Source organism: Dasypus novemcinctus, chromosome 12 (assembly GCF_030445035.2).
Source record: "Dasypus novemcinctus isolate mDasNov1 chromosome 12, mDasNov1.1.hap2, whole genome shotgun sequence".
NCBI classification, from domain to species: Eukaryota; Metazoa; Chordata; class Mammalia; order Cingulata; family Dasypodidae; genus Dasypus; species Dasypus novemcinctus.
The window spans coordinates 55,236,119-55,253,088 of record NC_080684.1 but is presented as its reverse complement, the minus strand read 5'-3'; the positions used below and the strand labels follow the sequence as shown (position 1 = coordinate 55,253,088).

Genomic DNA, 16,970 nt, shown 5'->3' with positions numbered 1-16,970 from the left:
ATGGCTTCCAGGAATCTAAATAAATCACATCTTTTTCAGTGTTACTCTAAAAGGTTACCAGTATCATAAAATCTTCGATTAACAAAAGATCTTAGAGATGAAATTTTTCACTTCGTAGAAAAGGAAATGATGTCTAATAAAAAGAAGATATTCATTTACTATTATAAGTCTGGGAGCTTTAAACTAAGCCAAAGTTTCATTCTCCTGTTAAACTTTTCATTTAGGATTAAAACAGTAAATGTGACGGAAGCCTAAAATGTTAACGAAGCACATACATATTAATGAATACATAGCCGCTCAAATCAAACAATGTCATTTCAGAAAGTTGTTTACCAAAATCATCTTTTTATCAAATACCTAGGGAAGATGGGGGCTTTACTGTTGCTGAAATCACATGTCTTTTTTTTAGGTTATAGTCACTATAGTTTTGCTACCCACCATACAACTGCATATTAATGCCTGAAAATAACAGATGGTCTCTTAAGCAAACATATTTTCACTGTATCATCAGCATAAAGTTAGATACAGATTGCTTATTTTCGCTCTGACGCAGCTTCAGTGAACTCATCATTAACACATCTTTGTTAAACTTAGGTTTAATAATAACTCAGCTGTATCTCCAGAGTATAATGTCAGAGGCAAAAGTGTTGTGGCTAAAAAAAAAGATTAATAAGCCAATTATTTTTCTTCACTTTGTCAAATTTAAAATATAAAATTCTGTTTTGACTAATGCAGCAATTAAATTTGTTCAAATCATAATCCAGATACAAGGATGCATTATCATAAATGTGCTTCTGTTTGCATACCTTGACAGAAAAACTACTAACCAAATGAAGAGAGTGAAATGGAACTCAGAATTCTTTAGAGACTGCTGACCTGTTCTGCCTCCTGGGAAGTCTCTAGCTTAATCATAACCCACAGCAGTTACAAACTGTAAATTCCAGTGTCTTATATCATGTTTTCCCTCTGATAAATATCACTAAACTACAGATCTTTTTACTAAAGAGGCATTTTAAAATTAAAAACAACAACGAAAAAGGACTCAGCATTTCTAATCTATCAATGTAATATTAGGAAATGTGACATAGATAATGTTTTCTGAGACGCACATCAGCAATAGGTATTTTCAAGGGGTTAATTTAAAACTCAAGTATTAAATGAGTAGAGTTAAGTAAACAAAATCATTTGCCATGGCACTTGCCTTGCCAGTACATGGAGAATGAATGTTGTGGTGGCATGGTTTACCTATGAAAAAACTAATGCTTAAATGTGCTAAAGATTAGTATAAATCATTTTACATTGTTGAACATAAAACTAAGAGCATGAAGCATATTAACATATTTATAGGCATATCCATAAACACAAGTATAGATTTTTTTTTACTTCCCAAAGAATGTTTAATGAATGTATAGATTATAACATTGATTTTTCACAATTTCGTTCAATTGATTTAAACATGATTGTATGGAGAACTTATTATATGCCAGTGCTGTGCTTTGACAAAGTGTATAGCAATGCACAAAAGAGACAAGATTCCTGCTTTTCTGTAACTTACACATTTTAATAACATCAAGCTGTTGCAAGAAATTTAATACCTAAAATATGCCCAAGTTAACATAAGGTAATTAGAATTATTTTATACACTGCATTAAACTCATTAGAAAGTAATGAGTCCTTTTGTAGCATGGGGGGAAATCACATTACCAAAGAGTTTATGTTTATCTTCTTGTTAAGGTAAATTGCTGCATCTGTGAGTTTGACACCTAGTCCTGAGTTATAAGGTCAGATATTCAACTGTCAATTGAGTTACTTCATCTTATCAAGCCATTTTGTACACATCCAGAGAGAATATATCATGCTCAGATTGTTCCAATATACCCTTTATGTATTTTACTCCTACTTCAGACAATATTATATTACTGAGAGCCAAGACTTTGTCTTAGAGCCTTAGACCAGGTTCACTCACATAATAGGTGTAATAGTCCATTTACAGTCTGTCTATATACTGAAAGTAGGTATGAAACTATTTAGGGGATTGATAACTAAGAGGAAAATTAGTATTACAAGGGCAGGTGCTACAAGAATTAAAGAAAGAGCATAGTAGTGATATGGAAGAGGAATGACATATATTGAGTACTCATACCAACTTTATGATTTGATAATATTTTCTTCAGTTTTCAGATCAGATAACTGAGATATAGAGCAGTAGTCTTCAAATAGGGTGTTTGTACTCCAAGATTATCCATGTAGGTGAGGAAGAACACATTCAAATGTTTATTTATTTTTACTTTATCATGCCCTTTATAAATACTTCTGTGGATGTTTAAAACTATTAATACAGTGTGCTTGTATATGATTCATGAATAACATATATATATATAATACCCACTATACTGTGTATATGTATATATAAACACACACATATACACATATACATATATCTATATATATATAGTGGGTATTTCAAATGTATTAAAGTTAAATGTTAATACATTTAACACATTAATACATTTAATACATTAAAGTTAAATGACTAATCCAAATAGAAGAAGCAAGGAAGTAAAACTGAGATTTGAGTTGTGAGGTTTTAACCTTGTTCTTCCATTCTGGAACTGGAAAATCTAGAAATTCCATTATTATGCCAAAGTTGTATTTTATTCTATATGATTTTGTTCACACTGTTCTTTTTCTCTAGTGTACTGTTCCTTACCTTTTTTTAGTCAGCCAATAAATATTTATCAAGTGCTTTTTATGGGTCCAGTATTGGACTAAGTCCTTAGAATATGGCAATATATCAGCCAACTGATATTCATTCTTAGAGACCAAGAATCACTTCCACTGTATCTTTTAGTTTTTCCCAATCCTTCTGATATGCATCTTTTAGAAAATTTATGATATCATACTGAATTCCTTTATATATCTGACTCTTCATGTAGAAAAAACATGGCAAATATGTCTTACTTTTTCAGTTTCTGGCACTCAGTACAGGCCCTGAAACATAAGATTTCAATAAAATAATAATTAACCAGAGGAGGGTGAGAGTTAAAGTTGGGATGTGAAATGTTTGCTTAGTAAAGAAGTATGTTCCAAAACTTGGAATTACAAGTAAGAGAGCAGTGATGCCAGTCTGGCTGGAATAAACAATTTAGGAAAACAACATATGGCTTCATATAATATTTAATTCAACTAGCAGAATAAAGTAGCAGAGAAAGCTCTAGTGAATGTCAGAAAAAGTATAAATTTAGGATTTCAACCAGTCTAAACCACTATATTTAAAGTACTGCCAGAAGGAAGAACAGTATCATGGGTAGATCAAGAAATCAGACTCTATGGGCAAAATTATATGTTAAATGATAGCTTGGGATATCAGGATTCCAGGTCACAGAATTGCTAACTCCCTTCTCAATGTTATGTGGTCTATGGACAATAGATGGCAAAAGCTCCTCACGGTGGAGCTGAGGTATTTACATAAACCTGGTTGAAATAGTTTACCAATAATTCTGCCTTCATGGCGAAAGGAAGACTCATAACAACTCAGGTTCTAGACTCAGGTGTCATACTTTTCTATGGATTTATAAAAGGTTTTTAAATTATGCTCTTTACTAAATAGGAATTGAGCCAATTACTCAAAATCCTTGTGGTGTAGCATTCTGTGTTTTCAACAAAAATCTACTCTGAAGAAAATAAATATCTCCAGGCTTTCAGTGAAGGAGTCAGCAAACTACAGCCAGGTGGCCAAATCTGGCTTATCTCCTTTTTTTCCTTTAAATGAAGTTTCGTTTTGTTTTTTTTAATTAGCACCACCCTACCCTTGTGGCTTGCTTTCTGTCTGCTCTCTGTGTCCATTCACTGTGCATTCTTCTGTGTCTGCTTGTTGTGTCATCTTGCTGCACCAGCTCTCTGCGGGTGCGGGCCATTAGCTCTCTGTGGGCAGAGGTCATCAGCTTTCTGTGGGCGTGGGTCCAGGCCATCAGCTCTCAACAGGCATAGGCAAGCTTGCCTTCACAAGGAGGCCCTGGGACATGAACCCAGGGCCTCCCATATGGTAGACAGAAGACCAACTGATTGAGCCACAACCACTTCCTTAAATAAAATTTTATTGGGACATAACCATACCTATTCATCTGCATTTTATCTATTGCTTTCATACTTCAACAGCAGAGTTTAGTAGTTGCAACAGAGTCCATGTAGCTTACAAAGTCCAAAATATTTACTCTCTGACACTTTATAGAAAATGTTTACTGACTCCTTTTTTAAACTCTTATTAACACATACAAGTCAGCGTTCCATGCCTTATAGGCCACATGAGATTGGAAATGTAAAATGTTACAATCTCTATGGAGGGGAATTTGGCAAAAATAGACAAGTTACACATGTAAATACCCTTTTGTTTAGCAATCCTGCATGTCAGTATCTAACACAAAGATATACTAACCAAAGAACTAGATAAGCTGGTGCAAAGTATAGCTATACACAAGACTGCTCACTACACCACCATTTAGATTAGAACAAAGCTGAAACAATCAACTTTCCTTCAAGAGGGGACTGGTTGAATAATCATGAACATCCACGCAATGGAGTACAATAGAGTGGTAAAAGTGGATGAGAAATAACTCTGTATACTACAAAGGAGTGATACTAGTATTTAAAGTTGAGTGGACTAAAGAAGATTAAAGTATGTATAGCATGCTACTGTTTAACAAATGAAGGAAGATTATAAATATAATATCTTACATATTTTATTAATAATAAACCAGTGGAAATGTGAAAGATAGATACACTATAAAATTGGTAAAAATGTTTATCTATAGGTGAAAAGGGAATAGGGCAGACAGGACAGACTTGTGTGAATGCCCCTTGATTTTAGATTTGATTTGGAGACACTATAAATATTTTATATAAATATTAAGAGATTATATGGAAAGCAAATCCCTACGAATGTAACAAATTAAATGGGGCATGAAAATGATAGCATATCCTCAGAAAGAGGAGTTGTGGTAGGTCCTCAAAGATAGCCAAGCCCTAAAAGTCAAAACAGAATTTGCAGATGTGATTAAGGATACTGACTTTGAGAAATTATTCTGGATTACCTGGGTGGGGCCAATCAAATTTCATTATCATATCTAAGTCCTCTTTCCTGCTTGTAGTCATAAAGAAATGTGAGCACCAAAGAAGGTTAGAGAGATGTGTCATTGCTGGATTGAAATAGAGGAACCGGGCCTTGGAGAAAGCAACGTGGGTAGCTTCTAGAAGCTGGAAAAGGCAAAGAAACAGATCTTCTCCTAAAGCTACCAGAAAGAATGCAGCTCTGACAACAACTTGATTTTAGCTGAGGAACAGGCTTCTGCCCCTTGGAACTGTAAAACAATAAATTTGTATTGTAATAAACCACTAAATTTGTAATTTGCTATAGTAGAGGTACAAAGCTAATGTGGAAAATGTTCCAACTGACATTAAAATACAGTAATTTTTCTACATATCTTATTTGGGTTAAACCCTAAGGGAATATAGTACTGCAAAAGTTCTTGAACTATTTTCAGTAATTGCATTATTGGTTAGTGCTTCTATTTTACGCTGACTTAAAAAGAAAGTGAGTAATTATATTGGTGTTGAAAACCAAGGAAATTTAGCATGTGAGAAAAGAAGTATAGATCTAAGATTAATGAGGTAGAGAAAATATTTTATGGCCTTAAATTAGAAAGGAAGTGTCCTTAAAACTCCAGGAATTACTTTATCTTAAAAAAAAAAAAAAAGCAGCTAAGAACAATGACCAATCTGGTGAGCTCCTCTTTTCCCCAAATACTATTTTCCCTTCAACTAAACAAGACTTGAAGAAATGGCTAATTTGAGATCTGGAGCAGGAAATGCACGATGAGCTCTTTCACACTAACAGGCAAGGATGCCATCAAAGACTACCAGAGTTCTCAGGAGTCAATTGAATAAGTTTCACTGACCAAAATGAGGATAATTTGAGTATCATTAAGGATGATAACTGCAATGGATTCACAAACATAAAATTTGACCTAATCTTATGAGCTCCCCTTTTGTTATTCCTCAAAAAACTTAACTGGTCACTTTTGAGTTATGATAGATAATTAATTAACCATTTTGAAACCAAATAAATAAAGGAAAATAATCTAGCATTGCATCTGCCTTTTTTTTCTCAAAGTGTACCTCTGTATAACCAAATAGTAGATGAGGGGGTGTTTTGTTTTATAGAAGTGTTCCAGGGAATAAATGAGGGAATTTATTGGAATATCACAATTTTGCAATATTTACTGAATTATTGCATGTAGGCACTGAGAATGATAGTGAACATCATCAGGAAGAAAAAAAAAGACAAACAAATCTTAAAAAAATGAGCATAAAAACAAAAATTATTGAACATTGACCTTGAATCTGTTTAAGCTTCTAGATCTATCTAATATATAGGTAATGTGGGAGTGAGAGGTACCTTTTATATGATACCATCTGCATAGAGTGTGCAAGATCTATATAGTAAGAAACTACAGAAATGACTGATTTTCTCCAGCAAGTAACTTGAAAGGAAAAAGAAACATAAAAGAGGTTAAAAGGACTTAAAAAGGTTTATTGCAGTGCATACTACTTATTTGAACTCTAATGCAAAGAACAAGCAAAGAAAGAAAAAATGAAAGTAAAAAGGAGAAAGAGCAAAAGGGTGGGAAAAAAAGACAGAAAAAGTAGTAATAATAGAATGTCAAATATTCACTAGATATTTGATGGTATTAAAAATTATTAATTTACTTTACATGTCCACTTAGTTTACATGTTCATTTATTTTACGTGCTGTGGACATTTTTGAAAACCTTATCTTTGGAGAAGCATATTAAAAGATTAATGAAAAAAGTGAAATGTCTGTTATGTGTTTCAAAATAAAATTGTGAGTGTGGTTTGGTGTGATATTGGGTGGGGGTGGCGTGCTATTTTGGGGTGGATAGAAGTGGGCTGACTATAGATAAACAAGATTGCCATGATGATTGTTTTTTAAAATGGGTGATGGATACATGGAGGTTCATTATACGTTTCTTTCTATTTTTCTCTATGTTTGAAAATTTCCATAGAAAAAAGTTAAAGAAGGAGAAGAAGAAAAATTTCTGTAGGGAGTTTTTCAACCTGCAATTAAGAAATACTTTGTGTGTGTGTGTGGTACATTCATTGCATTTGATGAGTGCATTGTGGAGCATTGCTACACAACATGGATTATAGTTTATGTTGTGGTATACACTCTTTCCCTGTCCATTCAGTGGGTTATGGCAGGATATATAACATCCTGTATCCATCCCTGCATTATCATGAGGACAACTCCAAGTCCCCAAAATACCCCAATATCACACCTCTTTTTCCCCTCTCCCTGTCTTGAGCAACTCCTGAGGCCACAGTCTCCACATCAATAATATAATTTCTTCCATTGCTGGAGTCACAATAATTCTACAGTAGAATACCAGTAAGTCCACTCTAATCCATATTTTATTCCTCCATCCTGAGGACCCTGGAATGGCAATATCCACTCCATGTTTAAATTGAGAGGGGGCTTAGATCCCACATGGCTGATGAATGGAATTTTCCTGCTTGCAGCTGTTGATTCTCTTGGTTCCCTGGTGTGGTGGTTAACCATCCTCACCTCCCTGTTAGTTGACCTGGGTAAGTTCAACAAACCAGAGAGTAGGTATTGAAATTCTTCTGATGCTCAGGGCCCAGCTGGTACACAGACAGTCCAGAGATTCATACACCAACCCCAGCACCAACCACAGGTTCAGTAAAATGGACAAAAAGGCATGTATAAAAAGGACACATCTGAGTCCAACTCCACCACACTCAGGAGCACAAATTCCAAAGTAGGGCCCAGTGGCAAGGCACTGAATTCCAGATCCATCTGTCACAACCATAGGACCTAGGTGTCTCCATATCCCTCAGAAGCACCACTACCTGGGGTTCCATCTACTTTGGCTATCTCTGAGATCTTGCTGAGATGTGTGTAAGTGCAACTTCTCTGATAACCTCCTGACTCATTTTGAAGTCTCTTAGCCATATCAATTCATTTGTCTTTACCATTTCCCCCTTTTATTCAAGGTCTTTTTCTAGTTGCATCACAAGGTGGTGCTTGGTAGTAATCCCTCAGCACCAGGGAGGCTAATCCCCAGGAGTCATGTCCCACACTGGGGGGAAGGTAATGTATTTACATGCTGAGTTTGGCCTAGAGAATGGCCACATTTGAGCAACATGGAGATTCTCAGGAGGTAACTCCTAGGCACCTTGGAACTTTAGGCCTAGTTGAAATTTCAAGCAAACAGGTTCATAAGCATAGTCATCAGTATGAAGAGGCTATCAATGGACCATTCTTCTTTACTGTTTTTTGCCCTTGTACTTGGGGGATTATTGCTGCTCCACAGGGAGTACAACAGAGTTTCCCAGAATGGGAAGCCAGCACTCCCTTAGTTGTGTGAAACTCTACCCACTATGTCAATACCCAATGAACATCTGAACATAGGTATATACCCTATATGCATGCCCTAGAGAACTCCCTCCCACCCATGCACCCCCCATCAATGACACCCCACATCAGTGCTCCTCCCCTGCCATAGTTGAACCCCTCTGTGATCCAAAACTTCTTAAAAAATGAAGTCTAATATATTACCAAATTCAATTAATAGGAAAAAGAAATAGTAATTACAGGTTTAAAGATAAGGAATAGAATACATAATTTAGAAAAACTAAAATAAAGTAAAAAATAAATTGAGGTATTAAAAAATGAAAAATATCATTAAAAAATTTTTTTAATGTTTTGCCCTTCATCACTATAATAGGTGTCGCCCTGGATATACAGTGGCAAGGTCATCTTTCCATTTCCTCCTCAGTGTCTACATCTTATTGTTATTATTATTATTATGTTTTTAAAAAAATTTTAAGTCACAGTAAAGTCACATATAGAATACAGGAAACTCCCATATACCCAACATCAAACCCTTTTCCCACTTCTCCAGCAATGATCTTTTTACATGTGGATGTTACATTTGCTGCAACTGATGTACAGATATTGAAACATAGATGCTAACCATGGTTCCATTATGGTTTACATTATGGTTTAGACTGTACAATCTAAAATGTAAAAGATATACTTTTGAAAACTTCCCCTAACAGATGCTCTCCTGAGAGGTAAATCTGAAAAACGTGTTTCTGAAAATGACTATTTACCCTAAAATAAGTTTATAAAAAGCTTTTCCATTTTTAGTTCTAGTGGACATAGCCCTCAATTTTATCCCAATTCTAAATTTATTATGTACTTAACAGTAAAGTGATTTTGTACTATAATTGTATCACTCTTCAACTTTCTACTGCTCATTTGTGGCAAGTTCTCTTTGCCCTGTAGAATTTCAAGTTTCCTGTTTTAGTTATGAGCTATTCAGAGCAAGAATTAGATATAGATAGCTTAACAATTCTTCAACTGAACTTTATCAGCACATCCTTTAAAAGACCAAATTCTAATTCCTCAGAATTAGATCCTAGAAGGCTTGCCTGGGAAACTCCAGGATGGACTCTTTTTACAACTGCCCCAGGGTTTGCAATTTGCAATTGAAAAATAAGAGGCTGAAAATCTTTCCTTCCATTTTCAAGCTGTCACTAATGTTGTTTTCTTTCCTTGATTAGAAGATCTATGAGGATTTTACATGATAATATAAAGTTTTTCTCAGATACCAAGGAAAAGAGGCCATACTGCCTCTGATAATAGTTTCGAGAAACACACAAAATAATCTCGCAGTTCATGAAAGGATAAAAGAAGAACATCCCTGTAGTCTAGCAACTGCCAGAAAAAGCTCAAAAGGAATAGTATAGGTTGTGAAGTCCACTTATATTCTAACAAAATCAATTAGACACTTTCTTTCCTCTAAAAGGATGGAGATTTATTCCTTAAGGGACTTTAATAAGCAAACAATGGAATAGAAATGAGTTGTTTCATTAAAAAATATTCATTAATTCTTAACAAAATAGTGAACTTAAGTAACTGAGTATAACTTCCTCTCTATGAGGATATAAAGGTCTTTATCAGATCTTGAATCCCCATTTGCAAAATCCAAGTAAAAAGACAGGAACAAAAATGCATCCTACAGTAGAGAAATTTAAAAATTATTTATTCATAATTTATTCCAGTAGTATGAAAATTAGGAATCCATTCATAAATTTCCATTTCATTTGAAGCTAAACACCTAGAAACAGTATAAACTATATAAATTAAAAGACCAAAGTTTGCTACATATTCAATCCAATGCAAACTCTTCCTTCTGTCCTTCCTTCTTTCATCAGGCAGATTAACTCCCACTTATAATTGAACTTAGTTTAAACATTTTCAGCCTTCCATCATCAGTCCTCTAGCCTCATCCAGAACAGAGGTGATAACTCCTTCTCTCTACGGTATAACTAATCTTTTTAGAAATGCAAAAAACTCTCTCAAACCATTGAATTCCCTAAGCCTTATATTACCACTGGAGAATAACAGGTACAATATACATGTTTAATAATAAATTAATTAATTCATTTTATAATAGGCTTCAGTCTCAAAATCAAGACATTATTTTTTAATTAGATATAAAAATGAAATCTTATCTCACATTTATAAGAAAAAACATTTTTATCAAAAATTAAATTGAACATTGAATTTTTTCCCTTTCCTGTTTTACTATTGAAAACAAAAATTACCATTAATCATCACACAATTTAATTGAAATAATTTACATGAAAGTGCTTTGTAAACTGTTATACTATATACAAATAAGGTATTATTACTAGCCATCTGTTCTTCCATATGATGTTATAGTTTTGATTATGCAAATAAAATTCTACTGTGCAAAAAATATTAAATGGTAAAATCTTGTCAAAATAGTGGCCAAAAATGTAAAACAGTTATGTTTAGTTGGGTAAGTAATTACATATATATTCATTTTAGTGTTTTAAAATTAAAAACTCATGCAGACCAAGAAGATATAATTCCATGAAAGAGAAAATAAGACATTCTAATTTCCATTTCTTACATTAGAAATTTCTAGACTCTCTCATACATTAAGTTCCAGCCGTAGGAAGTAAATCAATATATACAGATCAGTCCATTATTTCATAAAAAAGATGAAATAAAAATGACTAAAATCTATGCATTTACTACTACTTGTATACAAGGTTTTAGAGATTGCACTAAAATCTCTTCTCTTCCATTCTTTAAAGCTAAGCTCAAATAACTCTCTCCTGATTAACCTACACCCTCATCCAGAGTATTACTAAAGAATATAAATGAGATTTACCTTCAATTTACATAATAATCGTGGTGATTTACATAAAATTTACATAATAACAATCATAATTAAGTAGCATTATCGTAATGGTTATAAAAACAACCATGATAAATAACATACACTGATACAAGTTTGACAGAGAGAGGAACTTTAAGCAACATCCATATTTATTTTATTGTCTCATTTTATTGGAAATGTATTCCTGTTATTAATCTCTTGTAATATTTGTGTTTAACTTTAAAACAGAGCTGTAGGGTTTATTACTTCTTTATTGTGAGAATAAATATCATGTGTTCTGATCATCTGAATACCAGGAATGCATTCACAAATTTTACAATTCATCTGATGCCAAATATCTAGAAACAGTTTGGGTGGAGGAATTAATTGATCAACTTTTAATTATTGTACAATTGTAATATGTTTTCTTTTTCCTTTTCCTTGTTTCTCCCAGTTCTTCTGTCTTTTTTATCAGTTTTGCCTCATATCTTTTCACTCAACTATTTCTTCCTAAAGTGTTCTTATACGTTAACATTTTTATTCTGTTGTGTTTTTTTTCTCTCTTGGATGATTAAATCTCTCATTTGATTTGCTATTTTTGGCACAATGAATGAATGGCCCAACATGTTGCAAAAGGTGAGTCTTTCTATACAGAGGATTATATTAATTAGGACTAGATTTGCCTACAAATATAAGAAAGTCCAAATTAACAGTGGATTACATTTAAAATTTATTATAGAAATTTTTAGAAATATTTTGTTTAGTTCTTATACAAAAGTTTTGAGATTCACAGCTCAGAATGAATGGCAGTTCTATCCCATAAGGTCCTCAAAATCCAGGTTTCATTCTACTCACCATTCTTCCATTCTTAATGAGTGACCATTTTCCTCATAGTTCAACTATATACCCATTCACATTCAAGGGACCAGATGGAAAAGGAAACAGTAATAAAGGCAAGCCCATATGCTAGTTGTCTCATTAGATAAGTTCCTAGAAGCTGCCAAAGGACATATCCTTTTATGGTCAGACACTTTCTGTTATAATCCATTATTTTGGGCACCTAAATAACTGTGCACACTTTTCTTCCCACACATAGAATGCAAGCACTCTCTCCCCAGAGAAAGCAATCCCAATGTCTCTTCCAGTTATTACACACAGTTCAAAGTTTAGGAACTCTGGATGACTTGTCATTTTCTCACACAGGGTATTATAGCTCCTCATGGAACAATAACTTGTAAGTTAAAAGAGAAGTTGTCTGTCCCCATCCTAATATAGAATGACAGCATTGGAACAGAAGTACAGTCAAAGACTCACATCTGGGAAAGAAAATAAAAGGAAATAGTAGTCATATTTCCACTGAAATTACGGCACTCTCTTGGGAAGGAATTATGAAGTCTTCATTCTCTGATAGTTGAGTAATTTCCTTGATTTTCCCAATCTGATTAACCTTGATTTTGATTTCTGAGAAGAACTACATTTTCCTTTACCCTCTTTGACCACATTAATGCTTGCCATGGGGCCCTTGCAGAGGCTCACAGCTTTTATAGCCTACTTCTTGCTCATGCAGGTTTCATGCAGCACCCCTAAGGTGTTTAGTTGATCAATCACAGATGCCATTGATTTCTTGGGATACGATATTCTCAGCACCTTAGTAGGCTTCTGTTCAAATTATGTGTACATATCCACAGGCAAGAAACTAATCCAGGCATAGTCTTTAAGTTTAAAGACTTGATATTTATGCTATTCTTTCTGTTTTGCCCACTCAACTCTCCACATAATGATCAAGTGGAAGCCATCTGGAACAATGAACCTCAGGATGAAAGTTATGCCTTTAATCCTGTCACAATCAGCATGCTACTGACCTTATGACAGGGCTCTTGACTCCTCTCTTTGACTTGGAAGTATTTTCAAATCTGAAAGTCTCCAAATTTCTAGAATATTGGGCAATTTGAATTGTGGCCCCAGACAGAATGTGTCATCTATTAAATATGTCATTAAAATTATCTGCCTTGAAATTTTGTTATAAATTTAATTTTATTAACTGAGACAACACATGCAAATAATTTACAAAAATATTTGGCATATTCCAAATGTTCAATAAATAGTAACTATTACTGTTATTAAATTGTAGTATTTTATTAGTGTACTAGTAAATGAATCAATAAATTAAACCAGATAGTTAAAACAAAACTTGTGTAAATGACAATTAAGTAAGCAATATGCACAGCATTTCAAGTTAGTTGAAAAAGTGAACTGTTCAATAATTATTAAGTTTAGTGACTATTCAGAGAAATTTTTTTAAAAGTTAAATCATACCTTTATACCCTTCACAATAATAAATCTCAGATGACATAATTCCTAAATATTGGAAAATTAGAAGGGAAAATGTAGGTAAGTTTATTGTTTTGGGGTGAAAAGAAGTTCTGAAATAAATCACAAAAAAAATCCATATGATTTAGAAACTAAGAAAATTATTAATGTATTAAAAGAAAATGAATATAAGAGAATGTATTTATCAATTTAGATTATGGAAGACCACCTTAAAAAAGTAACAAGTATTAAACACAAGGGGAAAATATTAACAAAGTTGGCAATGTTAAAATTTAAAATTTCACGAGGACAAAAGCTATCACACAGAGTTCAAAGACATCATAATCATAAAAAATATATTTAAAACATAAAATGAAAGATTAATGTCTGGCTAACATAAAGAAATATGCAAATACTAAGATAATGAACTCAAAAGTATATGAGCAAAACATGAACAGCTTCAAAAGAGAAATTATAACTTACTACCATATATTGATAGGTGTTCTTATTCACCAGTTATGAATAAAAGAGTAATCAACCATTACTATGATGGTAGTCTTCAAAGAAAGAAACTTCTTTTTTCTTATTTAATTAAATGTATTGAGGTATAATTTACATGCAATAACATGTACCCATTATAAATTAACAGACCAATAGATTTTGGAAAATGTATATACCCTTGTAATCACCACCAAAATAAAAATATAGATTATTTCCATTTTCCCAAAAGGTTTACTTGTCCCCAATATAATATCCTGGTGCTGACTTATGCCAATTCCAGAGAAATTTAAAAATTTGTGAGCCAGTTGTTAAAATGTTGGTAGCTTGGCCATGTGAAAGTATTTACCTCACTTTCCAAAGAAGGTGTAACTGTCATGAAATTTAGGAACCCAATAACTGTCTTGAAATGTATAAAAAATAAGCAGAATCATATAGTGAATTTGATAAATCTATAATCTTAGTGAATAACTTTGACAATTTCTGTTAAAAACATATCAAACTGAAAAATAAAGTCATATGGTAGACAGAATTCTGAGATGGCCCTGAAGATTGCTATTCCTTTGCCTAGGCACATCTTTTCTCAAGTATTCAATCAAATACTACTCTAGGTACTGCTATGAAGGGATTTTTGCGGATGTAATTAAGATCTCAAAATTGCTGATTTTAAAAAAGGAGATTATCGTCTGTAGGTTGGTCTGACTTAGACAGGTGAATCCTTTCAAAAGACAAGGGCTTTTATGATGAATGAACAAGTAGGGGATTATACCAAATACCTTTGTTTGTACACTTTGAATGAATTATATGCAATAAAAATGGATTTTTTTGTTTGTTTGTTTAAAGGCAAGGGGGCTGGCAACGGACCTAGCTAGGTCCGTGGAGCTCTGCTCCGAGGGAGTGTGGCCTCCAGGCTTGGAAACTCCTGCAGGGCAGAGACCCAGACCTCAAGCACCTGGAAGCATTCACTGCACAGGGGAGCTGCTGCTCTTTGGTGTAAATTGCTACTGATCAGGGATAGTTTCTCAGAATTGAGTTAGAAGGGAGAGTTTAGGTAAATGAGGCCACCATGACTGCTTGAACACTTTAGAAGGGAAGAATGGAGTTTTGAGAGTGAAAGAGCTTGCTAAGAGTTAAAGAAAGTAATGAAAAGTCTAGCACTAGGGCTCTTCCTCCTCCCACCAAAGGTAAAACCCACTCTGATGATGCTGGCAGAATGCTCTGGGTTCTGGGATTCTAGGTTCTTGGCTTATGTTCCATAAAATAATTTAGGGACATGCCGTAGGGTAGGAAAGGGAGTAAAGAGTATATCAAGAATCAAGGAAAGAGGACACAGTTCTAGACAGGGATGCAGATGGGCTACAGTATAAGTCTCCTTCATGGGGCCCCAGGCTAAGCCTTTTTAAGACCTTTTCTTCCTCCCCCTTCACAATGTCGGGGAGGGGCCCTAGCTGTTTGCTGTTCTGATTAGTTGTCTCACCTGTTAGCTTTCAGGGGGCCAATGGTGAGGCCTTTGGTTTGAAGGTATCCAGGGCTTTGCCTTGGCCCCGGGAAGAGTTCCAAATGGGATCTCATGGCCAGGGGCTCGCAGATCTTTCTGGCAGCATTCCCCTCAAGCAGTTTCTGGGCACAGTCTCACAGCCATGTTGTCTAGCAGGCATGTTCTCTGCTGGGTCTCAGCTGCCTTCCCTGTTTCCTATACTAACCTGGCTCAATGAAAAGTCCAAGGATTGCTCTAAAGATAAAGCCACCAAGAAGTCGAGTGAGAAGGATCATGGCAGGAATGAAACTCAAAAGAGGCACAGCACTTTCTGTGGTAGCAGCAGCACCAGGTCTCACTCCAGCTCTACCTCCAGCTCTGGCTCCAGCACTAGCAGGGGTTCAAGCTGTAGTTCCAGCTCCTCTTCAGCCTCTAACCACTGGCACAGTTCCAGCACATCTCACGGCTCCAGCTCCATTAGCTCCTCAAGCTCTTCAAGTCTTTCTTGGCCAAGACAGGAAAACAGATGGCATTCTTGTTCCAAATCCAAACCACACAGAGATGAAAAGAAAAGGAAAAGGCAGTGTCCTTCCCCTAACCCACCAAAGTGCACACTGGGAGGCTCACCCATAATGTGACCAATGATCACATCATGGAGATATTTTCCACCTATGGGAAAATTTGATTGACATGCCCGTGGAAAGGATGCATCCCATCTATCCAAAGGCTACACCTATGATGAGTTTGAGAAGTCGTATGAAGCAGAGAAGGCACTGAACACATGGAGAGAAGGCAAATAGATGGCCAGGATATATTGCTGCTGCTGTGCTGTCCCCCTGGCCTTGGCTGCCCTCCCCTCCCCCACCCCCCTAGCATTTCAGCCCTCCCAGGAGAAAGCTGCCATCATCTCCCAGATGGTGCAGGCCACCTCCATGGATGAGGAGAAGGTTCCATTTTCCCTGGTGCAGGTCTCCTGTGCACTGGCCATCCCTGTCTCTAGGCTGTAGTCCCCACAAAAGTACTCACGCTCCAACTCTTCAGGATGAAGCAGGGCCACAGAAGGTCCTTGACCCCTGAAACTTACATGCCATCTAACCAAATTTTGTTACTTTTCTAGCCAAAGGAGAATACATTGGAAAGGAAATCCCTAAATCAGCGGCATCAATGGAGACATTTCCTCTGAAGGCTACAAACCAACTACAGAAGTGTTGGTTTGGGGTTGTGCCCATAAAGATACCCTCCAGTGGCTCTGGCTAGAAAGCTCACTATTTCCTAATTCTGCAGAGAATTAGTTCAGAGGCAGAGCCAGCAGAAACAGCAAGCAAAGCTGCAGGGTGTTCCTGCCGCCCTGCTTTGGCACATTCCTCTTTTCTCCAAATGGCCCAGGG

At 35.2% G+C, this 16,970-nt stretch overlaps 1 pseudogene; it reads left to right on the top strand.

Annotated features, from left to right (window-relative positions):
- Positions 1–11,903: 11,903 nt before the first annotated feature.
- LOC101432582 (RNA-binding protein with serine-rich domain 1-like) lies at positions 11,904–16,659 on the top strand (annotated as a pseudogene).
- Positions 16,660–16,970: the final 311 nt, after the last annotated feature.